This window comes from Ambystoma mexicanum, chromosome 8 (genome assembly GCF_040938575.1).
Source record: "Ambystoma mexicanum isolate Mex_15411 chromosome 8, UKY_AmexF1_1, whole genome shotgun sequence".
In the NCBI taxonomy this organism is placed as follows: domain Eukaryota; kingdom Metazoa; phylum Chordata; class Amphibia; order Caudata; family Ambystomatidae; genus Ambystoma; species Ambystoma mexicanum.
The window spans coordinates 529,623,437-529,648,371 of NC_090929.1; positions in this window are offsets into that span (position 1 = coordinate 529,623,437).

Genomic DNA, 24,935 nt, shown 5'->3' on the forward strand with positions numbered 1-24,935 from the left:
CAGCATGGTCTGCTGCAGGTAAGTCCACCCAAGCATCTTCACACCTATTATGAGCCCGGCGCTTCCAGTGCCGGGACCAATAGTTTTGATGAGCCTGGTGCCACCGGCGCCAGGACAAGGTCCAAAAGGTCCCAGTGGGGACCGGCTGGTGCTTAGGATTAGGGTTAGGGGCCTGCTTCCAAGGACGTTGGGCTGGTCCTGGCTCCTTGGAAGCAGTGAACATCCTGAATCACATTATTCAGAAATATCAATCACCATTAGATCCTTGATAGTGATATCCTTCAGTTCAAAAACATTAGTAATTTTCTCGGGTGCATGTATTTCTGGTCCTAATGTATCTACAGTTTGCGCACAATATCCCCCTAACATCAAACATATGGCAGGAAGACATTGTATGCAACAACAACAGAACAATAGAATACCAAGGATTACCACTAAGACTGAAAAGAGCTTCCATCCCCAAGACCGTAGAAAGTCCCAGAACCAAGCACTAAGATCCCAATTTCCCTCGGGAACATGTACTTCCGTACTTAAGGTGTGCATATTTTGTATTGCCTTGAAAATGGTAGGGGAAGAGTCAGGCACAAAAATACAACAAGCAAATCCCACCAATTTACATACTCCACCACGCTCAGCTAGGATGACGTCTAACACCATCCTGTTCTGTAGAGCCACTAATCTAATTGCTTTTTGTTATAACATCATATTGTATAGTATATCGGTGGTTCTGTTGATGGTTCTCTCCAATACTCTTGCCAGTCGCCTAATATCCTCGGAGTTCTTGATCTGTTTCCAAAATGGCACAAAGGATTTTGCTTCATCACCCATGACCTGCGAAGGAGTATCACCATTCACGTCCTGCCTTGGACAAGCTCTAGAGACCTCAGAGGTGCTGGCTACAAATATCCCTGGTAGCAAGATACCCAAATAACAAGTACCCTGCCAATCTCTAGGTAGCCAAGGATAAGCTTCATCACCACAGACAAAATAAACTGGATCATCTACATAAAAAGGTCTGTCCTCACTAGTCAGATTCACAATATTGCTACAACCCTCAAAAGTACCCATTGACTGAGAACCATCCCTTTGTATGCAGAAGGAAACAGAGTTGGGGCAATGATTGATAGTGTAAGTGCACTTTCAAAAAGGAGACGTAGTGGCTCAGTGGTTAAAGCTTGGGTTTGCCAATTGAAGTGTGCTGGTCCATGACAATACTCAAACTGATAGGTTGACCTGGATGTTGAAGGAAATAGGTAATGTGTAACTATTTTTACAGCTCTAAAAATATAGTTTCATCTTTATTTCCATTACAAATGGCTCAGAGGGGGCGTGGCTACGATAGCCATGTGAGGAGTTGAGCTCTGGGAGAGCTCCCGCGATCCGGCATTCAAGCCTGATCAGAAGTGCACAAATGCATGCTTTGATGTCCTGAAAACCTGTGTGCCTGTCAATGAAGGTGGCACACGGGTACCCTGCAAGTTTGGAGCCTGGCTGAGGAAGGAGACGGCCCTGCAAGCATTGCTGCACCCACGTATCCTGGGTCTGGGACCCTAAAATGGCAGCCACGAGAAGCTAACAGGGGTGCCAGCCAGTGGGGTGAAGAAGGTGGTGGCTGCGTGCGAGAGGGTCGGATGCTGGCTACGGCGCACTGCGGGTCCTGTGACACTCGCTGGAGAACCCCTGCATTGTGCCCGGAGGCCAGAGGGGGTCCGCTGCACAGACCTCCGAATTGTAATGCTCCCGAGGCTGGTCCAGCAAGACACAGCCACCCCTGAAGCTATAGCGGGTGTGGGATTGGCCGCGCCTGGTGGGGGGACCCAACAGTGGACCCGGCTCGCACTGGTGTTCCCAGGAGGCAGTAAAAGCGGCCAGCGATGGACAAAGCTTGGCGTGCTGGAATTTTGGAGCACCCTGAAGAGCTTGGAAACTGGGTCGGCCCACACACTCTCTTGAGAGCAGGAGCCTAGTACCCTGCAGTCTGGAGCCAGAGCCAGGAAAAGGACGGCACTGCGGGTATTGCCGCATCTAAGTACAGTGGGTCGGAGACCCCAAAATGGCAGCTGCGTGAAGCCAACAAAGGCGCTGGCCACTGAAGTGAAGCCGGTGGTGGCACTGTGGGGGAGGGAGTTGGATGCGGACATTGGCGCACTGGGGGCCTGTAACGCCCGCTGGAGCACTTGTGTGTGGGGCACGAAGACCAGAAGTTGGAAGTAAGCGATTGTATCCTCGCTCCATGGTGTCCCCGAGGCCGGATGCAGTGAAGCGCGGCTGCCCCTGAAGCCGAGGTGGGAGAGGGACTGGCCGCGCATGGTGGGGGATCCGGCGGCTCCCCTGACTCGCGTCGACGATCCAGAAGTAGCGAAAGCGGCCCGAGGGGGACGCAAAAGTGCATGAGTCACCTGAGAGCCCTGTGCGCCTGAACTCGAGATCGCCCCGAGAAGAAAGCCAACTGGCACGGGCGAAACACCCCTTGATGGGCGGGAGCTGTTACGGACACAGCGGACAGGCATGCCCGTGGCAAAGTAACTCATCTGGGGAGAAAGAGCGCAGAGCAGTACGCAGGACCTACACAGCCCAGATGGGCACAGGCCCCATTCAGGTGAAACACACAGCTCCACTGAGACTGGCCCTGCAGTCGAGCCCTGGCCTGTGCTAGTATACATGGGCATAAGTAAGGCGTCAGGGAGCTGGCGTGGTGCCCCACTTGGTTTTGGACTCCACCCCCCAGTGCTCTATAAGCCCTGGGGGCTGCACCCGAGGACGTACACCAGCTGGTTTTGAGGCTCCGAGCTAGAGCAGATTGAATAAACCCGCATAGCTACGTGGGAGGACACAGCCCACTCCAGGAACACAATCAGCAGCTTGAAGACACCCCTGACATGGCTGTGAGGGGCCCTGACACTAATGACAGCCTAACCTTGCTAGGGCCGGGGACCACAAGTTGTAGGGCCAGCCCACACAGCCCGGACACACCATGATGACTGCTAAACTCCCCAGAACAAAGGGCAAGCAACTCACGCTTGACGAATACGCCAGGACACCTCCGGGTGCAGAAGGGGCTAGAAGCAAAGAGAACCCCCCCGCGGGGAGCACGGACACTATGGGTAAAGACCAGGAGATCCTTGCTGCAATTGCTGACCTGAAAGAGGCTTCGGAAACCAAACTGGGACTGGCCATGAACGAGTTGAAAGCGGCACTAGAGCTTAAAGTTGGGCAGTACAGGAGGAGGTGAATCTTCTCCAGCAAGATGTCAGGTCATTGGCAGAACGCACGAGTGACCTAGAAAAAGAAGTTGCTCCGAACACAGCGGACTGCGCAGCCCATAAATCTGAACTTCATTCCTTAGTACAACGCGTGGGCAACCTGGAAAGCAGGGCGGCGGAGGCGGAAGGACGCGCCCAAAGAAACAACATACGTATTGTTGGATTGCCGGAAGTAGCTGAAGGATCCAACCCCACGGAGTTCATTGAATCAATGTTACTGCAGAAGATAACCAGAGGAGTGTTGACTCAGGGGTTTGCTGTGGAAAGAGCGCACAGAGCCCTGATGAGGAAGCCGTCGCCGGTAACCACCCCCCAGGCCGGTGATAGCCAAGATCCTGAACTACCGGAACCGGGAGAAAATTCTTGAACACTTTCAAATACAAAGGGGGTCGGCAAACATAACCGCATACCCGGATTACACTTTGCAGGTGCAGAGCCGACGAAAGAACTTTGGAGCTGTGAAAAGAAGATTGCGCGAAACAGGTCACAGGTATATGCTGCTCTACGCGGCAAAACTGAAGGTGTTCCACAAAAGCAGAACCTTATTCTTTGAGACCCCAGTAGATGCCATGGGATGGTTGGACGCACAGAGCTGCCCCCAAGAATCGAGTATCCAGTCAGGAGAAGGCAAAGATAAGTAACATGGGACTGTGGCACCCAGGGTGTCACAACCTAAGACAATGGGACTTGAATATAGTATGGGACATAGCTTGTTGGAGGATGCAACTAGGGCTATACAATTATGCATGATCCAGTAGCACTAGAAACTTTGATATTGCTCGGGGGCCATACAGAGCCAGCCCTCATATCCCCACAATGTGTAGTTTAGTTAGGTCAATGGTAGTCTGGTGAAACCCTTCCGGGTTCCTGACCTCGACACCCGAGGCAGGACCAAACATGGGGGGGCCTGAGATCCAGGGATGGAGCTGGGCACTTGTTGGTGTTGGATAGGCTGGAGGGAGGGAAGGGGGGTGTGCAGTGGTTTAGAGTTGGGAAGGAGGGGAGTTTGTTGCTAGTGGGAGGGAAACAAGCCAAATCTTTTGTCAAATCAGGCGGGAGGGGAAACGGGGAGAGGAGGCGGGACACCTCATAGATGGCATTGGGTAGCCTTAGAGTAGTGACCTGGAACGTGAGGGGCCTCAACAGCTATTTGAAGCGTAATAAGGTAATGATGTACCTCAGAAGGATGAGGTTTGACATTGCATTATTGCAGGAAACCCACCTTTCTAGGGAGAAACGGGAGGTGATCAAAAAAAAGTGGAGAGGGAGTACCACGGGAGCCACATACTCAGCTTACTCGAGGGGAGTTATCACGTGGGTGGCACCGCATGTACCATTTCAGCTGATGCAGTCTACAATGGACCCAGACGACAGAATGATAGTAGTGCGCGGGATGTTGGAAAACAGGGAAGTGAGCATTGTAAACCTATACGCCCCTAACCAAGATACAGCGGCTTACTTTAGGACCCTACATGGCAAAATAAGCCCCCTATTGGGCGGCGCGATCCTGTGGGGAGGGGATTTTAATTGCTCACTAAATTCTAAAATAGATCAGACAGTAAACCAGACAAGCCCACTCCAGCCGCAAAGGCGTTACAGGCCCTGTTAAGAGACTTAGGACTAGTAGATGCCTGGAGGCAGGTACACCCAGCAGATACGCAGTAATCACATTATGCAGCCCTACATAACCTGCATACTAGGCTGGATTATATGTTCATGGCTGCTGAGCTGGTAGGAGAAGTGACGAGCGCAGAATATAAGGCCAGCGTGCTCTCGGACCACTCCCCTTGGTCATGGAGTGGCGACACCAGCCCCGCAGAGCGCAAATCCCGACGTGGAAGCTCAGAGCTGAGGCCCTGCAGGCCTCGGGATTCCGGGAGGACCTGAGGCAGGCGATCACCGAGTATTTCGATACTAACAACGGAAGAGTTCAATTGGTGGGAACCTTATGGGAGGCTTTCAAAGTAGTAGTGCAGGGCGTAGCCATCTCGAACTCCAGAGGGCTCCAAAGGGGCATAGAATGAGAGTTGCAAGAAACAGAGAGGGAGTTGGAAGACATTATGCGTAAGGGGAGCACCTCACAGCAGGATGAGATAAGGATGAAGGCGCAACAACAGGCCAGTAGAGAGCACTGGGATAGATTATGTAAGTTCAGCTATAAGAAGTATGTTGAAAGGCAGCACGTGGGAGGTGACAAGCCGGGCAGATTGCTGGCGTGGTTATATAAAAAGGATACATCACAACCAGTGATCAGGGAAATCAAAGTAGAAGATGGCCAGACCTGGGATACCCAGGAGGGAGTAAACAAAAAGTTTCTTAGATACTATAAACGTCTTTATGGGGACGCAGGAGAAGAAATGGATCAAGAAATTCAGCAAACATTAGAAGACATAGGCTTGCCAAAATTAGATGGCCAGGAGCGAGCAGACCTGGATGCCCCAATCACCCTGGAAGAACTAGAGACAGTGATTCAGCATCTGCCCACATGCAAAGCTCCGGGGGCGGACGCGCTTCCCAGCGAATTCTATAAAACATACAAACAAGAGTTGCTCTCCCCGATGCTGGCCATGCTTAATGAGGCGTTTTAGCACGGTAGGTTGCCAGGGTCTATACGGGAGGCGGTGATCATCCCGCTCTTAAAACCAGGTAAGCCAAGCACAGACTGCGGGTCATACAGACCCCTGTCGATGCTTAATCAGGACAGTAAAATCCTTCCAGCAGTGCTGGCAAACAGGCTTAAGTGAGTCATTGGTAAAGTGATATACCCCGACCAAACAGGCTATGTTCCTGGCAGGAACATAACCGAGAATCATAGGAGACTCCACCACATTATCGACCATACAGATAACGATCCCGGCGAACTGGCAATTGTCTCGCTGGATGCAATCAAGGCCTTTGACTCAGTGAGATGGACTTGGTTGCTGGTGGCCCAGAGAATACGGGATGGGGCCGGGGTATCTGAGGTGGGTCAAAATGCTACACAATTCCCCAATCACAAGAGTCAAAATGGGTGCTACAATCTCAGATAAATGGCAACTCAGCAGAGGCACTAGACAGGGTTGCCCCTGGTCGCCCATGCTGTATATCCTTGCGTTGGAGCCATTGCCAATCTGCCTCAGGCAACAATATGGGGAGATAGGGATCCAGACTGTGGGAGGCTCGCATCTCATATCGCTGTATGCCGATGACATGCTTTTATACCTGCGCTTCCCAGAGGAAAACCTACAATATGTGCTGGAGGTGATGGAACGTTATGCTACCCTCTCGGGCATAGAAGTAAACCCCAAGAAATCTAGCATGTTCCCCCTGGGGAGGTACAGATGTGCATTGCCGAGGAGCCTACCGGTTTTGCCAATACCCTGGCGAACCGAGACGTTTCGGTACCTAGGTATCGACATATACCATACGACAGAAGAGGAATACAAACACAACACGGAAAAGGCTGTTGAAGGTATCACAAATAGCATGGGATTCTGGACCAGACTACCCCTGGCCATGATGGGTAGAGCGGCACTGATTAAGATGGTAGTCCTGCCCAGACTGCTACACTTCTTTGTAAATATCCCGTACGTGATCCCCAGGGGCTTCTTTGCCAAACTCCATAGCTTGTGTAGGGGATTCATATGGCACAACTCTAGGAACAGGGTGGCCTTCTGGAAACTGCAAAACTCGTGTGACGGGGGGGCATAAACCTGCCAAATTTTGAGTTATACTACTTGGCGGGACAGCTGCAATATGTGGTCAGGTGGTTGTCTGATGAAGAAATGGCTGAAACCAGACTGTTGGGTAAAGACCCAGCTCCCTTCTTCCTCAGAGAGACAGTGTGGTTGCCTCACCCAAGGGTGCTAGGAATGGTGAGACTGTTGGTGCTTGGCTGGGAAGTGTGGCGTAGGGCATGGCAAATTGTGGGGACCCCGGCCCCATTCTCCCTGCAGGTGCCGTTAGTGGCGCTATGCGGGTAGGTCTCCCAAATGACAACAGGGATCCGTAGATACTGGGAACCAATGTGCCTGGCTACCCTTGGGGATACATGGCAGGAGGGGGCGGCATTAGACTTTCAGAGGATGATGGAGGACACTGGGGTGCATGTAGGCCAACACATCACGTATTCTAGAATTATCAAATGGGTACGAGAAAGGTGGCCGGAGGCAGTGCTTGCGGAACAACTCGATGCAACCATTGAGAAGATGTATGACATCTCGGAGGGTGGAATTGAGATATCTCGCCTATATGAGCTATTGGGGACTAAGGTGGGGAAGGAGCTGCTTCAACTGAGACAAGACTGGGAAGAGGTGGTGGAAGAACCCATGTCGGATGGGCAATGGGACAGAGCCTAAAGGTATCATAAGAAGGTGTCCCAAAATGCGAGGCTTCAGCAGATTCAATTATATGTCACTCATAGAGCGTATATGACCCCCAGTAAAATCGCCAGGCTTGGTGGCCAGGTGATACAGAAATTCCCTAGGTGCGGGGAGGAGGAAGCTGGGATGCTACACATGTTTTGGACTTGCCCGTAGGTGGGAAGGTTTTGGATGGAGCTGAAGACACGCTTAGTGGGAAAAGGAATCATGCTGGATGTTGAGTCAGCTTGGGTTTTACCAGACCACACAATTTGAGACACATCAGCAAGATGAAAGATCTGGCCTACATCCTGGCCAAACAGAGAATTGCAATGAGCTGGAAAGCAGCCCAACGGCCTGAAATTGAGATGTGGTGGGTGGACCTTATGAAGTGGGCAGAGGCTGAAATGGCAGCCTGGTACGAAGCAGTCAGCAGAGGTGGGGAGGAGGAGGTAGGTCCCCTAATAGCATGGAGACAATTGGTGGCCTCGATGGTGGGACCCTCCCTGGTCGACCATAGTGATGATGATACGAAGGAGATAACGGCGATAGACGCGCCTGATGATAAGCACGATGATGACATATAAGTAGGGGCTCCAGTTAAAGGGGCAGGTGGGGGGAGGACCGAAATGAGTATTATGCAATGTAATGTTGTGAAGTTTAAACACAGAAGTCCTCATTGTGTGTAATGTTTGGAGTGTTGTTTATAAAATAATAAAAAACTTTTTTTTTTTTAAATGGCTCAGAGAGAACAGCATCTCTGTTTATCCTAATTGGCATTGCTAGTTCCCAGATGCATCATCATTCATTACATCTTTGTCACCCATATCATAATGTAAAAAGATATGTTCTCTATGGGAGAGCCAGTTGCTCAGAGGTTAGCTCATGGGTTAACCAAGCGCACATTTCCAGTTGCAAGTCTCGTTACTGGCTTGAAAATAATCAAACTGATTGGTTGAGTTGTGCATTAAGGGAAATAGGTCACATGTTTCATTATTAATAGTTCTTTACTGTTATAAAAGTAGTTGTATCTTTATGTCCATTATAAATGGCTCAGGGAGAGTGGACAGCAACTTTCTTTATCCCAACCAACTAGTGCCCAGATGTATCTTCATCCATAGCATCTTTGACTGCCATGTCATATTGATAAAGCTATGCTTTCGAAAAGTTGAATGGGTGGCTCAAAGGTTAGCAGGTGGGTTGGCCGCTGCTCTAACTGGATGTTCACTTGAATGTTGGGAGGAAATACTTACGATATTGTATTTTTTTTTACTGTTAGAAAAATGTTGTTTTGTCTTAACATCCAGTACAAATCTCAGAGAATACCAGCACATTTCTGTACCCCAATCAACATTCCCACATGCATCTGAATCCATTACACTTTTAACCGCCATGCCATAATACAACAAGCTATGCTTTCTGAAGGGTGACCCAGTGCCTCAGACGTTAGAACTTGGTTTACCACTGGGAAGGTTGCACATTCAAGCCCCCAAATTGGCATGGAAATATGCAAACCAGTAGGTTTACCTGCGTGTTGATAGTATGTAGGTGAATTCTGTTTGTTTGTAATGTTTTTTACTGTTTTATACATATGTATTTTATCATTATGACCATAACAAATCATTCAGAGAGAGACCAGTACCTTTATTTGTCTCAACCTTCATTGCTAATTCCCATAAGATTCATCTGGTACACCCTGATTGACAGAACAGTGCAAACTGTGTTTTTCAGTGCAGAGTGATTTTGCCCTGCAAAAATACACTTTGCACTGTTTTGTAAATCAGGGTGTTTGTTGGCAGTGCAGTCACTTTGCACCTTTACAAGGGCACATTGCACTGGGCTAAACATTCCATAAATCAGGCATAAATCACATGAAGTCTGATCGCTGACTGATCACTCAAGCGCGATTTAACTTTCTACAGTTAAGAAATTATACTGTGGGCTGAAAATACTTCCCAGGTGCGTTGAGTTGTCTATTGTGTGGGGATGCTGTAGAAGACCTTTTGCATCTAATAATGTTGCATCTGCCTGTTTTATGGCCCCTAAGTGTGAGATAGAACTGCTTAGAATCTCCCTGGCTAATGGCTGTGTGCAATGTATTGGCATTAAAACACAATTATTTGCACTCATGCCTCTCATTAACTACAGCAACAAGGGCACCCTTATCAAACTTTTTTTATGTGCAATCGTCAATAACGAACATGGAGGAAAAAAGGCTAGTCCATTCAGCAGTAAGGAATATTGGCTATTAAAAGATAGTCAGGGATTTGCATACCAATTTTCCATGGCTAATCAAGCCTTAATAATAAAATGGGTTAAACATGCGTTAGCATTTGACCAGAAACACAGCCCCTGAAAAAACTGGGCAAGACTCCAGTCGTCCACGGAAAACTCCCAGTTTATTGTGCACATCAAAATTAGGGGCTGAACCTGGGAGTCCCTGTAATCATTTAAGAACATTATTTTCCTGGGTCTGCGGCTCTTCCGGGTTCATATAATCCCAGAGTGACGCCCCATACATAGAAGGTGCCTTAGTATGGGTCTCATAAACATTTAGTATCACTCCTCTAAGAAATCCGGACTGACTTGAAATTGCCTCCTCTAGAACTATGGGTTAGTTCCCTCCTTGAACTCACTCCTACCATCTTTGACTATCACTGTTCTTTCTGTGTGTTACTCCCATGTTGTCATCCTGATGCGCAGTGGTTCCTAAAACTCTTTGCTAACATCTGATTCCAAGATTGAAAAGTAAAATCTTGCTGTTTTTGCTTTGTGCTAAAAAGTCAAATCTTGCTGCTTTTGCTTTGTGCTAAAAAGTCAAATCTTGCTGCTTTTGCTTTGTGCTAAAAAGTCAAATCTTGCTGTATTTGCTTGTGCTAAAAAGTAAAATCTTGCTGTTTTTGCTTTGTGCTAAAAAGTGAAATCTTGCTGCCTATTGCAAAATTCTCTGTATTTTGCTTGTATACTGTTGCTTACCTGTAACTTGCCAGCCCACACCTCACCTCACCACTCTCTTTTGTCCCACACCTACCTGCCTTAGCCGCCCCCCCAGTATCTCCATCCTCTCCTCACTTCCACCCCAATGGCGCTTTCTGTTTCCCCTATCTTTTTCAACTGCTTCTCCATTGACTATCCTTCCCTTCTCACTAAGTCTTGTAGGAAGAAGTTCAAAAAGGATATCTTGGCTTCTAAACCTGGTCTTCCTGTCACCAACACCTACTCCAATGCTTCCGCCAGACAGACCCTCACCAACATCCTCTGTGTCGTTCCTTCGCCAGATCTATGGACTCCTCATATGGTCTCTGTGCTCTGCCCTATCTCCTCCTCTCCCATTAATGGTGGAACTCGCTGGGAAGTTCTCATGGCTTCCTTCGACTCCTCTAAAGTCATCATTAATGTCTACCTAAATGGCACTGTCATGGTCCAAGGCCCTCAGGCCAATCTCCTCCTCTTTGATAAGTGCTTCCCTCACCTCATCAATTTCCTCTCATCACCTGCTGTCCCCTCCTCACCCCCCTTGGCTACCTTGCCCTCCCTCTCCTCGTCCTCCTCCCCTGCCCCTCCTAGGGCTCTTTCTCCTCTGCAGGGCATACCTCTGATCTGTACCCCTCCCAGAAAGGTCTTTAAGGCTGGCAACCTTCTTCGTATTGCCACTCCCAACTGTCGCTCTGCTGTCAAACACTCTTCTGACATCTGCCATCTCCTTGAAGAACTAGACCTTGATGTCCTTGATCTCACTGAGACATGGTTCACGGCCAGCTCGGTCACAAGCTTTGACACTCTCCTATCTGATGGCTACAAGATCCTCTCAACACCCAGATACTCCTGGTCTGGAGGGGGGTATCCCTGATCTTTCCTGAGTGGATTCCTGCCTCTATCATTCCCACTCATACCTACTCCTCTTTTGAATGACTTTTCTGTAGGCTTCCTCTCTCGCCTACCAATTCTCTTACTGTGGTTACCATCTACCGGCCTCCTGGTCAAATCACCTCATTTCTCTCTGAGGGGGCGGACCTCTCCTCCTCCCTCCTGGCCTGTATCACTCAACTCCTCCTCCTCGGTGACCTCAATATACATTTAGACTCTCCTTGCTCCTCCTCTGTACTCTTCCGTGACCTCTCCGACTCCCTCTCCCTGTCCATCCTGCCCTCAGGCCCGACTCACTCTGAAGGGCACACACTCAATGTCTTGATCTCCTCTGACCTCCCCTTCTCCATCCCTCTGACCACTCCTCTCTCCTGGAGCGGTCACTCCCTCCTCTCCTCTCATCTCTCCCCCCCCCCCAAGCCAAGCCTATCCCAACAATGTCACCTACCTTCTCGGACATCCGGGCCATGAAGCATTTGTCAGTTGAGGCTTTTGTTGCCCCTTTCTCTCCCCCCCTCCACCTTTGGCTGTCTCACATCCTGACACAGCCCTGTCTCTGCTCTACTCTTCAATTTCTGATACGCTTGATGCTCTACCCCTGTCATGAGGATCCGTTTGAAGTCCAAAGACAAGTGCAATTCCTGGTATGACTCTGACCTAGCTACAATTAAACGTTAGTGTAGGGCGGCTGAAAGGAAATGGAGGACTTCCTCCTGTTCATCCTCTGAAAACTGGCCTGTACCCTGCTACAAAGGCAATACCGACTCCTTGTCCTCACCAAGAAGAGAGGCCCCATTCAAGCTCGTGTCTGTGCAGCATCTAACAACTCGGCCAAACTCTTTAGAATCTGCAAGGAGCTGGCCAGTCCTGCTGCAGTCTCTACCCCTCCTGTTGCCTCCCAGGCTCTTTGCAATGCCCTTGCTTCTCACTTCATTTCAAAAACCCAGGACATCCTGTCCACCCTCTCCACCCACACCCTCCCCTCCCCTATCCATCTGTGCTTGCTGACCCTCCTTTAGCCACCCCCCACCATCCTTCTCGTCCTTTCCTCTTTTCTCCCCTGACGAGGTCGCTAGACAAGTCCAATCCATGAAAGCCTTGTCAAAACAGGTTCATCCCTGTTCCTCTAAAACCATCAAGGACCACATTGACACCCTCACTCCGGCCCTTGCTGATTTTTGTAACCACTCCTTTACCTCGGGACCCTTCCCCTCCCCTCTGAAGCACTCCTTTGTACATCCTCTTCTCAAGAAACCCACAGCTGATCCTTCTTGTCCAGCTAACTATCACCCAATTTCCATTACTCCCTTTGTGGGCAAACTCCTGGACAAGTTGGCCATCTCTCAGCTTAACTTTCATTCCAATTCTTTTGGCTGTCTCCATGACCACCAGTCTAGCTTTAGAGCTACCAGAAGCATGGAAACTGATCTCCTGAACATCCGTGAAAATCTGCTGTCCAACCTTGACTCTAACATTCCCTCTGTCCTCATCCTCCTCGATCTCTCTTCTGCCTTCGACACGGTCAACCATACCATGCTGCTCAACCGTCTCTGTGAAAACCTGGGTATCACTGATCGGGCTCTGCTCTGGCTGACCTCATTCCTCTCAGATCAACCCTCCCAGGTCCAACTTGGGTCCTTCCTTTCATCTGTCTTCCTCTCTACCTTTGGTGTTTCCCAGGGTTCTAACCTCTCGCCCTGGCTTTTCAACCAATACCTGGCAACTCTCGCCCACTGCATTGCCACTTTCTACTCACATTTCCAGTGCTACGCTGACAACACTCAACTCATTTTCAGGCTTCCCTCTGCCACCTCCTCTCCCTCTCTCATCTCTGATTGCCTAACTGCCATTCAAGATTGGTGTGCCGCCAATGATCTTTGTCTGAATTCCAGCAGAACGGAGATCCTCCTCATCGGCACGCCTTTACCATCCTTTCCCCTCACTCTCTGGCCGGCCTCCCTTGGACCTCCTCCTTCTCCCACCTGCAAGGCTAAGAACCTCTGGGTCATCTTTGACTCCACCCTTCCCATCTCTGCCCACATCTCTGAGGTCTCTAAAAAGTCCAATTTCCTACTGCACCTCCTCAGAGGTACTCTGCCTTTCCTCTCCTTCCCCCAGAAGCTCATGGTATCCCAAGCTCTGGTTCTCTCTAGGTTGGACTATTGTAACAGACTCTTTCTAAATCTACCTGCCTCTACTCTCTTCCCTCTGCAACTAATCCAGAACAGGACTGCAAGACTTGTCCTTGGCCTCAGGCCCTGGGATCGTAACTCTCCAGCCCTCAAATCTCTCCATTGGCTCCCTGTGGATGCAAGGATTAAATTCAAAACCCTCTGCATTGTCCACAAGGCTTTAAGTGTGTTTGGGGTTCGGGCAATGTTAACTGTCACCCACTCTTGGATAGTCAACCTTGGAGTCCACCAGGGCGTCATGTGAACCGTTGATGTACAGAGAAAAAAGAACCATTGCCACAACACAGCCCTAGCGATCCCCCAAATTGTCATCTGAAAACCAGTACATTGCTCGTCTTCCCCATGTCCCACACAAGCCTGATTCCCGCAATCGATTGCCTGTAAGGCAGACAAATTCTCACTTGGACAATTCATAGACCCGAGCACGGCCCACAGCTTAGCGCTGTCCATGAATGCAATATAGATTGCTTGGCCCTTAATGAAAACAGAGTGAGCCACAAGAAGATACAAATTCAAAATCTGGTCAGCAGTACCCACCCCATGTCTGAACCCGAACTGTATGTCCGAAAGAATGGACTTCCAGGCTTCAAGACGCCCCAGCAAAGCTCTCCCAAAGATGTTAAAAGAAGTGTCATGCAATAAAATAGGCCTGTATGAGAGTGGACTTGCAGAGTCCTCCCTTTTCAATATTGGGAAGATACTGGCTAACTTCCATGAGGGTGGACATTGTCCAGACTCAAAATGGCATAAACAAATAGGATTAGCAGCAGGGCCCAAAGATAAGTGAGGTCTTAATAAAGATCAGCCGGGATTTCATCCGGTCCTGGTGTACGGTTACACTCCTGTCTTTCCAATTGCTAATGAAACCTCCTTAAGCAAAGAGATCAGAGGTGAAGTGGGCTCCGTAATATCATTACTGTCTCTGTGGCCATAATATAGAATAAAATAATGCTCAACCCAGGACATGGGATCCTGATGCTTGTTTTAGTTCTCTTATAGGCTGCTTGGCCGGTCACACATTCCCTTTCAGAGATACAGCATCTAACAATTCTATAACAATTCTCCCCAGGCTTGCTCATCCCGCTCGGCTTTCAGCTCATCCAACACTGCCCGGTAATTAGCTCTAGCCTGAATAATATCTCTTTTAGACCTAACTGGGGATTTGACAGCATCCAGAGTTGACCTCTTTGCTATTAGACAAGTTTCATTGAACCAGCCTTTGTTGATGTATATTAATTTGTTCTTGAAATTCTGCTGAAAGCAGTCAAAAAGGCCCCCATTTATTCTCTAAAGCCTGCAGCAGTGGACGAGGCACCAGAAGTACTATCCACTGTGATCAATGTCAGGGACGTTGCACAGCCAATACTTTAAGATGCAATTTTAACTCATCAATCCATGCCTATTTATTTCTTCTTTGAGCTACTGCATCGACCTCAGCCGAATCTAAGAAATCTTTTACAACTCCCCCCTGCCTGCCTTCTCAGGAACCCTGTGGGCCTTAAGATAATTGGATAATGATCACTGCAAGGATCCCCCATCACTTCTAACACCTGAATCCAGTCCTAAAATTGGAGCGAGAGACAGAAGTAGTCGATGGTGGAGGGTCCTTAGTGATTCCTAAATGTTGGAAGAGCAGAGATGTCTGTGAAAACACATCCATTAACTGTATGCATGCCCCACTCTACAAGCCAGGACGAGAATTGAAGACCTTTATCACAAACCCAAGGGTCCTGCATCCGAGGTTGAGGAATTTTGAGGGCCAAGTCCTCTTGATCGTCCAATAGGTCCGGTAGGGACCCCATCATCCATGTTCACATTAAAATCACCCCCCGACAAGAATGCAATATTAAGCTGCACATTAGGAATTAACTGTTCCTCCATGAAAGCTCTGAAATTGGATAACCTATTCAAATCAGCCTTATATGTGCTATCAAAATATAAGACTGCCACAGTGTCACCATTGCACGTGGACAGGATGAGCATTAGTAAATAATCCATCTTGGTGTCAATAGAAGCTTTTATCAATATAGCTTAACCTGCAAAGCATCTACCTCTAGTGTTTTTGCATTCAGGATGACAAAAGACAAATAGCCATACAAAAGAGGTGCCTCCAGAGTCAACGCTTAATGAAGGAGAATCACTTTGTAATTTCTTAAAACATTCATTACATCCGAATTTAGAAATGTCACCTTGATGTCAGCTATATTCCATTAAGGAAAACAAACAACCAAAGGAATGTCCAAAGATTGTGTCATGGAACTCTCTGTTGGAGTCCCCCCTCCATACCTAAGGAGGTTGGAAGAGGGAATGAGGGGTCAGCAAGTCAATCTATTTCCTCGATCATGGACAACATTTCAAATTGATTGAAAACCAGTACCGCCACCCTCTCAGCTTGGTTATTGACTCCACCAAACCCGCTTTGCAAAGAGGCTTACCTTAGGATTCAAACAGGGGCAGTTGTTAGGATTGGTCAAAAACATGCTATCACTGCCCAACCCCTCCAAAATCCCCTTACTAGAAATGGGGGATGGTGACCCCAGCCTAGTATGTCCCCTGAAAGGGGGATTAAAAAAACCCAAAGGGACAGGTCTACTATGGAGTTTTCCACCATTTGATTTAAGGCCTGTGGATACATTTGGATTAATCAGATAATAATTAAGTAGGGATTTATTTGCAAAGGGGAGCACAATACAATCTCCCATTACCCTATTTTCATACTGGCCAACCCACCCAACCCTTCTAGCCATCAGGACATCATGGGGGTTAATGCTCGGGGCTATTAATTTTGTGTTAACCCAGTGACTAGCTTTGTTGATCGTGGAAACTTTGAATTCCTTGCTCCCTTTGGGTAGGCTTGGAACATCCAAAATGATCCCAACAAGGGGGGGCTGCAGCAGGAGGCAGATTCAAAATGTCTATGACCATTCCTCCAGCTGGGGGCGGTGAAGGCACTGAATTTGCTGATCCATCCCGAGCAATGACTTTCCCCTAATGGCATATGTTAGCCTCTACACAGATGGACTGTTTAACGCTGGCAGAGCTGCCAGCAATTATGGCAGCAGTAACATCCATGGTCCAGGTTTCCTGAGAGCTATTCCATACTGTGGGATGTTTTTATCCACGCATCCAAGCCCTACCTCAAAACTGTGCAGTACTGACATGGAAAACATCATGATGGCCAGAGCTTCCCAGAAAATGCCCAGGGAAATGCATGAAGAATAGGCTGCCACTCATTTTTGCCGATGTTATGGGCACAGAAGGACACTGCCTAAAACCACCATTGGACTACCCACACAGTAGTCTGAAACCATTGGGAGTGGCAATGCTGATTGCCAAAAGCAAACCCATAACTGTTGGGAATTCATTTTCTTAAATCCCAAAAAGGGGTGCAGTACCAGTACTCACCACTATCCAAAAGCCGGCGTTTTAAAACAACACCAGATTTTACTTTTTGTAGAAAACTGAATAAATGAACCCGAAACATGCCAAAGAAAGACTTACTGAGAGGTGGATCCAATGTAAAGTTATATTCTGAAGTGACTTGAAGGTTTATAACAAGACTGGCTGAGCTGTGGATTTCAGCAGTTTAAGTAAATTTGGACTGAAAGACACTAAAAATCTAAATGTTTAAATTGACTGAGTGACCTACTTTTGAGTGTCACATAGGTTTCAATTGTTTAAATGTCATAGTTTTGAACTTAGAATCAGCATTCTAGCTGCATATGTAAAAATGTTCAGTTTTATTTGAATGCAGAAGACTGGGGAACAGAAATGACATGTAGCTAAAAACTGGCTTAAAGAGATTCCAATTTTGCCTGGCAACTACCCCCCATCAGGAGTGAAACTTGAGTCACAGCTGTGTTCACAGGCCTATCTGCCTTTTGCTGGCCACACTAAGGATATGCCATCTCTCTGATAATTGAATTAAGGGGAGCCCCCACAGAATACAGGAGCTCTGAACAATGCAACCCCGTTCACCCAGGCAGATGGTTTATTGCAGATGTCGTAAATGTAGCTTCCTCCTGGAAGGACTGGGGAGGGGCACTGCCTGTGAGAGCAAGCTGGCTTGGCAGAACTGGAAAAACCAGAAATTCAACCTTGTGCTGGGGGGAAACCACACCCCTTTGGGGCCAGAACATAACTCTAAAAAGATGGATCATTCATAGAGCGGACATGTGAAAATTTTATAAATGATACCATAATTCTTGTGATTTTTCTGCCCACATTTTAAGAGGTTTTTAGAACCGGTGGCATGTTCAGGGGGGTTTTAGCGGAAAAGAGGATATTACTCAAAATGTGTGCATGTGAAAAATCTGACACTTCATCAACTAATGTCCATACTCCTTGTGCACATGTGTGTAAATTTGGGTTAATGCCCGATATTGCAAAATCAGTTAAAAAGTGCAAATATTGCCATTTCTGAATGCAAGCCCCCAGGAAGAGCAGATTTGGACAGGGTATACCTCCTGTGATATGTGATGGGTGCATGTAATTTTAAACAAATGTGTACCTGTGCAAATATGTTTTTTGAGCAAATATAGATTGTGTGTAAAGTTGACAGGGGTGGGTTCTCTGTACCATAAACAGACCTCATCATGATGACACTTCATTTCATTCCCCCAATCAAGTGGAAGCGGATGAAGTGGCCAATGACAAGGGGAGAGGGGTAGGGCCTAGGAAGCTAGCCTCTCCACCCATTTTCAAAACACATAAAAGCAGACAGACAGGACAGAAAGGGGCTTTCAATTCCATTTGCTGCAACGCGCTCTGTCGGTCCATACCACATCCAGAGATCCAGACTTCAAATCCATCAATCTCTAGAGAAAGCTGTGCAGAAAGATCCAGACTTCAAATCCATCAGTCTCCAGAATCCAGAGAGAGAGAGAGCTGAACCGGAGTCCAGTTCAAAACCTGACCAGATCCGTGGCGAGGCATATTTCTAAATATATTGTGAGTACATAGTAGAACTGTGCAGAACCAATCTCTTAGTTAAAGTAATATAATTCAATCTATTTTAATCTAACCAGAACTGTCTCCTAGAAGTTGTACCTGTCATTTGCAAAGCTGTCACCTGTCATTTTCTAGTTGCAAGCTGCACTTGTCTTTTTGAACTTTAAAATTTCTGAAAGCTGGGGATCGTGGCTTTTCTAGGAACCTAGAACCGCATTCCTACCCCCTATAGTTTTGCCGCAATCGTGAAAACGCACTCGCGAATTTTACCGCGATTTGCCAATTTCTCCACGTGTAAAAATCTGCTGCTGCTTGCCTTCCGTTGCAAAAATTCGTTTGCAACCTGACAACCATTATAGATCCTTGCTAAAGTGATCCTGAACCTATTCAAAGCATATACCACTCACCCTAAACCTCTAGAGGGAATTAAAAGCATTTTAGCATATTTTTCACTTCATTGCCAGCACATATAAAAGCATTTTGGGCCTGTGTTTAAAACTCTGATCTGTAATCTAAGCTTGCTGGGGTGAACTGAATTACATTTGATTGCATTTCTGAGAACTGTGTGCTTCCTTCCATTTCCTTGAATTGCATAAAAGGGGGGGGGGTGAATTGTCCAAGAAAGTGATTACATTGTCTTTTGCTGAAATCCTATCAAGTTATTTTCTGTACTGCATTTCATTCCACATTGCATCCATTTGAAACCATAAAAGTATTGTTGCTATCTTATCCATTTCATGTCAACTCCTTAGTGATTATCAAGAAGTGTGCTAGTGCCATATTTTCCGTTGTTAATCTTTATCATATCAGATTAAGTGTAATATTCAATTATTAATTTATTATAAAGTGTGATATATATATCTATTGTTTAAATTATCAAATAAACCTTTTAACTTGCAAAACAGAACTACTTCTTGGCTCAGTGGGGTCAGGAGGATTCCAAGAGAGGGGTGTTATATAGGGGTAGTCATCCAGAACGCATGAACTGGACATAAATATATATCAATAAGGGTTTTCATTCAGTATTCTAGACTAGGCGTTGACTTGGCTGTAGTGCTGAATTGAATCCTCTTACAAATTGGGGGCTCGTGCCGGACGTTTGGGTTAGATCTACCATTTGTGCAGAGTAATACAGCGTGCCAGCTGACCAGATACACATATCCGGTCGGATCACCACGCTGTGTTACGCTGTAAAGCACTCCTCAAAGGAACGCTCTTAGGAAAAGGTCTGTTTTGCAAAAATAAAATACAAACTTCTGTAAGTCAGGACAGAGACCAATCTCTAGAATGACGACCTTAGTAGACATGAAAATAGCCAGAGAGCACCTCTTACATAAACTATTTGTGAGAGGTGAATGGACTGAACAGGGCCAGGATGCCTGGTTGCAGGCCATCACGCGACAGGTCACTGAAACAGGGTCAGACCTATGGAGAGATCAGGGTCCATTACAGGTGGCCCTGAGTGAACTATATATGGATCCTAAAGCCAAAGATGAACACAATAAGATTGCCAGGATAGCAGCATACCTGTACCTATATATGGGAGACATGCAGGATAAATGCACTGAAAGCCAAGATCTGGCAAATAGGCAACAGGTGGCAGTAGAGAAGGCCCGATCTGATCTGGCCTCTTCTGAGCAGAGGCTGCAGAGGAGCCAGGAGTCAGAAAATGATAGTAGGCAATATATCATTAAAATAAAAGAGGATATGGGCATCCTACAACAGGAAAAGACAGACCAGGATACCAGATTTCTGGCCCTGCAGAAGGAGCACCAAGACAGTTTGGACTCCTTACTGCAGAACCAGAAAAAGTTGGAGCAACAGATCAATTTCAACAGGGCATGCGCGGAGCAGGTAGTCACCCTGCAAAGCCAGCTAGATAGAGAGCAAGAGGAGAGCAATAAACTGATTCTGAAAGACCTGGATACCCAGGCAGAGTTTGATGAGGAGTGCCAAAAAGCTGGTGCCTTTCAACGACAGAGGGACGACCTGGCAGCACAGATGCAGGCTCTCAGTCAGGAAAGAGACACTTTAGGCCAGGAAGTCTGCCACTTAAAAAAGGAAATTGAAGAAAATCACCTGGCCCTCCAGGGGCTGGGTGACCTCCAAAAAGAAAACCAGAACTTGGTAGAGCACACCAGAAGGGTGGAAGATGCTCTGGCGAGAAAGGAGCAGGCCAGTAGGGATGGGACTCAGGAGGTAAACCTCCTGCAGCAAAGACTGGCCCAGTTCTCCAGGACCAACCAGGAAGCACAGAGGCAAAACGAGGCCCTCTGTCAACACAATGATAGGCTCCAACAACAGGTAGCGATGCAGGAGAGACTGATAGAGTCTAGTAAGGCCTTGACTGAGGAACTGAAAGCACAAATGCAGGCTCTTGCATTGCAACAGGGAGCAGGGGCGGGAAAGAGATGAGGTCCGCTGGGAAAGAGAGACTCCTGACCATAACCTCAGGAGCCCTAACACCAGGGGCCTTCATCTCTCCCAGTCCCTGGACTCTACCACCCCCATGTCCCCTGGCGCACATGAGCACAGGGCCACAGGGATGGCAGATTACTATCCAGCTAAAAGTATGGGGCTCATAGGCCAGTACCACTCAGGAATGGAGGGGTGGGCATCCGGGTATGGGCACCCAAGTACAGTACAGTTCAGTGGGGAACCCCAGGAGAGTAGGCCCCTTAAGGGCATCCTGAAAACCTCTGCCCAGTTAGGTCAGTGGGGGGGGGTACCCAGCAAATCCTGGCAGCAAGGAGGGATCTGAGGACTCCTCTGAGCACCACAGGAAACAGGAGACCAGGTCCCCATATTCTGCCAGCCATTCCCAGGCTCGCAGAATCCGGGAAAACCTGGAAGAACAGACAGGAACCTCTGGGAGCAGTGCCTCTGAGTCAGAGGATGAATGGACCAGGGTTAGCCGAACCAAAAGGGCCAATAAGACAAAAAAGGCCTTGCTTAAGGACCCCTTAAAGCAGATTAAGGCGATCAGGAGCGTCATCACGCCTTACCATAAAAACGCTAAGTATTCTGTTTGGGAGCACTTAGAGTTGTTTGAGCAAATGATGGAGACTTTCCATTTGAAGGACAGCCAAAGCTGTATTCAATATGTAAAGTGGACCTTCTCCCCGGAATACTCCAGTTTCTTTGCGGGGCTGGAGGACCAAAATCATTTAAGATGTTCCACCTATAAGGCGGCCATCTTGAAACATTTTTCTGTTCACAGAAATCCTCAAGAGGCTCGCAAGGCAGCCTACAATTTGCAATGTGGGGAGGATCAGGCCCCACAAGAATTTGTGCAAGAACTGAAACGTGCTTTTGCGCAGACCACCAGAAGGGTGCGCACAGACAGTAGAGAATTCATTAATACATTTTTTCATGCCTTGCCCAAATACATAATGACCCAGCTTGTGAGAGATTTTCATGAGAAAAGATCTTTAGAATGGGTCATTGAACAAGCCACCCGCATCTACGAGGTGCAGAAACCGGTGGAAAACAAAAACCAGCCCAAAAACCCCAAAACTAACAGCACCCCTGCTGCTGCCAAGGTGGCAGAGGTAAAGGTCACCCCTGTTTTAGAGTTGGAGATGGGGGGGCCTAAAAACCTACCTGCACCTAATAATGCTAGGCCCAGAAGGTCCTCGGGCCAGTCACAAATAGGGAGTCAAGGAGGTAGTCCCACAAATGGGGTCCCTCGCTCTCCTGATTATGTAAGTCCCCGTTACAAGGGAAATCGACCCATCCTGGGTTATGTGTGGACTCCTCCAGCCCAAGGGGGGGGGGATCCAGCCAAGCACCTAACCCAGGGAACTTCCCTCCTAACTTCCCACCGGAGGGCAGAAACTCACCAAACCCTGGGCAGAACTTCTTCCCCAGGTATCCACCCAATTTCCAGCCCCAAAATCCTCCACCCTTCTTTCCCCAATTCCCTGAGCCCAGACAACCTAATCCGGGAGAGGGGAGGCCAAGGGTGGAGGGGTACCCAAATCTTCCCAACCAGGGGTACTACCAAAGAAGGGATAGCTACCCTTCCCGGGATCAGCCCAGGGGAGAAAACAGGGCCCCGTATCAGCCTGAGCGGGTTTCCCAGTTAGAGCGCCAGGTTCAAAACATGGCGCGGGATCTGGGTCACATACTGAGGGCGCAGCAGAACCCTCAGAACGGCATGCCGGCACAGAACGCACCCAACTCTGGACCTGGTGCCCCAGAACAATGACGGGGGCAGCACCCCGATAACTCACCGGTTCCCAGGGAGGAGGCACAAGGGGAAGGGGGGTGTAAAGCCTTGGAGGAAGCTTCCTTCCTCACTTGTAAACAGCCCCTGGAAACCCAGGAACCGGAAACAAAATCTCTTGCCCCTGAAAGTCTGCCTCCTAAGGAGCAGAGGGGGGGTAGGAGAAACAAAAGACCCAAACAGACTCAGTTTGAGGAGGAGGTACAGATATTCCAATTTGAGGGAGAGGGATCCTCAGAGGATCCTGGGAAAAGGATCTTCTCCTTCAGAGAGGGGGGAACTCCTCCCAAAGAAAAATGGGTCCCTAGGGATGCAAATCCAGACTGGGGAGATGTGGAGACTGAGCTACCGCCGCCCACCATCTCATCCCAGAACCAACAGCAAGAAAATCCCCTGGTTCAAACCCATCCTGGTGACTGCCTCCAAAAAGGGCGGGCGGCCCAGAACCGGAACCAGGGGAACCCACAATGGCTCTGATCTCCAGTTGCCAAATTTTTCTTTCAGATTCCCAAGGCTCTCCACAGAATTCTGCCCAAATTTCTTCTTTTGCAATGTCCAAAACCAGAAAGTTAGCCCACCAGTTGTCCAAAAATGTGCATTATCTGTGCCCCCTTGAGGAGAAGGAGGGAAGATATTATGCCCCGGTACAAGTACATGGACAGGGTACAATTTCGGCACTGGTGAACACTGGATCTCAAGCTACCCTTCTGTCCAGAAGGGCCTTTGACGAACTGAATGCAGGAAGGGGAGAATTACCAAATTCCTCTCACCTCACTTCCTGGACAACTCCAGAACTTTGACGGGAAGGAAATTCCCATCGAGGGGACGGCAGACTTGGACATTAAAATTGGGCGACACAAGTTGAAACACCCGGTCATAGTTGTGACCCCAGAGGACACCCCTTGTTTACTAGGGAATGACATCCTGAGAAGGTTGTCACCCCTAATAGATTGTGTAAACAAGGTCCTCTGGACCCAGACTAGCCGACCAATAAAATTTAAACAGAGTGTCAACCATGTTAGTTTAAACGGCACCTGCCACATGGTTGAACAAAAATCTGACCAAGTAGAATTTCACTTCCAGAATAGCCAAATTCCAGACGTGACAGTAATAGCAGTAGGACAACAGACTGGTGATGGAGGGTCCTCTCTATTTCTGAAAATCAACCTTCCTTCCAGTTTAAAGTGGTACTCCACGCTGGAAGGAAACACTCTGAAATTCTTTTCTAATCCACAATCAGATATTACCACTCCTATAGTCCAGGAAGATGTGAAATCAGCTCAGAGCCTGGCTGATATTCAGCAAATTGGAGAGCAGTTGTTCATCCCTATTCAGTTAAATGATGGGAAGGACTCTGTTCTCGCTCGAGTGTGCATGAACAATGGTAAGAGCTTCATCAGCGAAGCCATGTTTCGCCAACTCCCAAAAGATGCAGCCATTCCCACATTCAAACTGATAGACAAATGGGAAATGGACCTGGAAGCACCTAATTCCAAACATCTCCGGCCAAGCAGGTGTATGCTCAAAATCTCCATTGGCAACAAGAGCATAGTCCACAATTGTTGGGTCGTGCGAGACGTCCCTGCCGCCTTTTACTTAGGCAGTGACATTCTCAATCGCTTTGCCATTAGTTTGGACCTAATAAACTTCAAAGCTTGGTCCCAATTAGCGGATAATCCCATGGGCTTTGATGATCCAGAAAAAGAATTTAGGTCAGCTCAATTGCTACCTTATGCAGTTGAAATTCAGATCAAAGAGGAAGTTACCATCCCAGAAAGGACCCGACAATTCTCCCTGGAAGTGAAAGTTAAAAGAGGACAATATTTGCAAAACCCTGATGCTTACATACATCTAAATGCTTCTCTCCAACAGCAAGGGTTAGGGGTAAACCCAACACCATTAGTCAACATAGAACATGACACCATTCCAATGGAGGTGGATAACAGTGACTTAAAGAGTATTACTCTAGCCGCAGGCACCATTATTGGAATGACAGTTGATGACCGACATTTTTCCATAGATTTAGGTAATGAACTGTTAGGGCCAATCCCCAAGGACTGCTTTGACAGTGACAGTGACGACAATACAACACCAG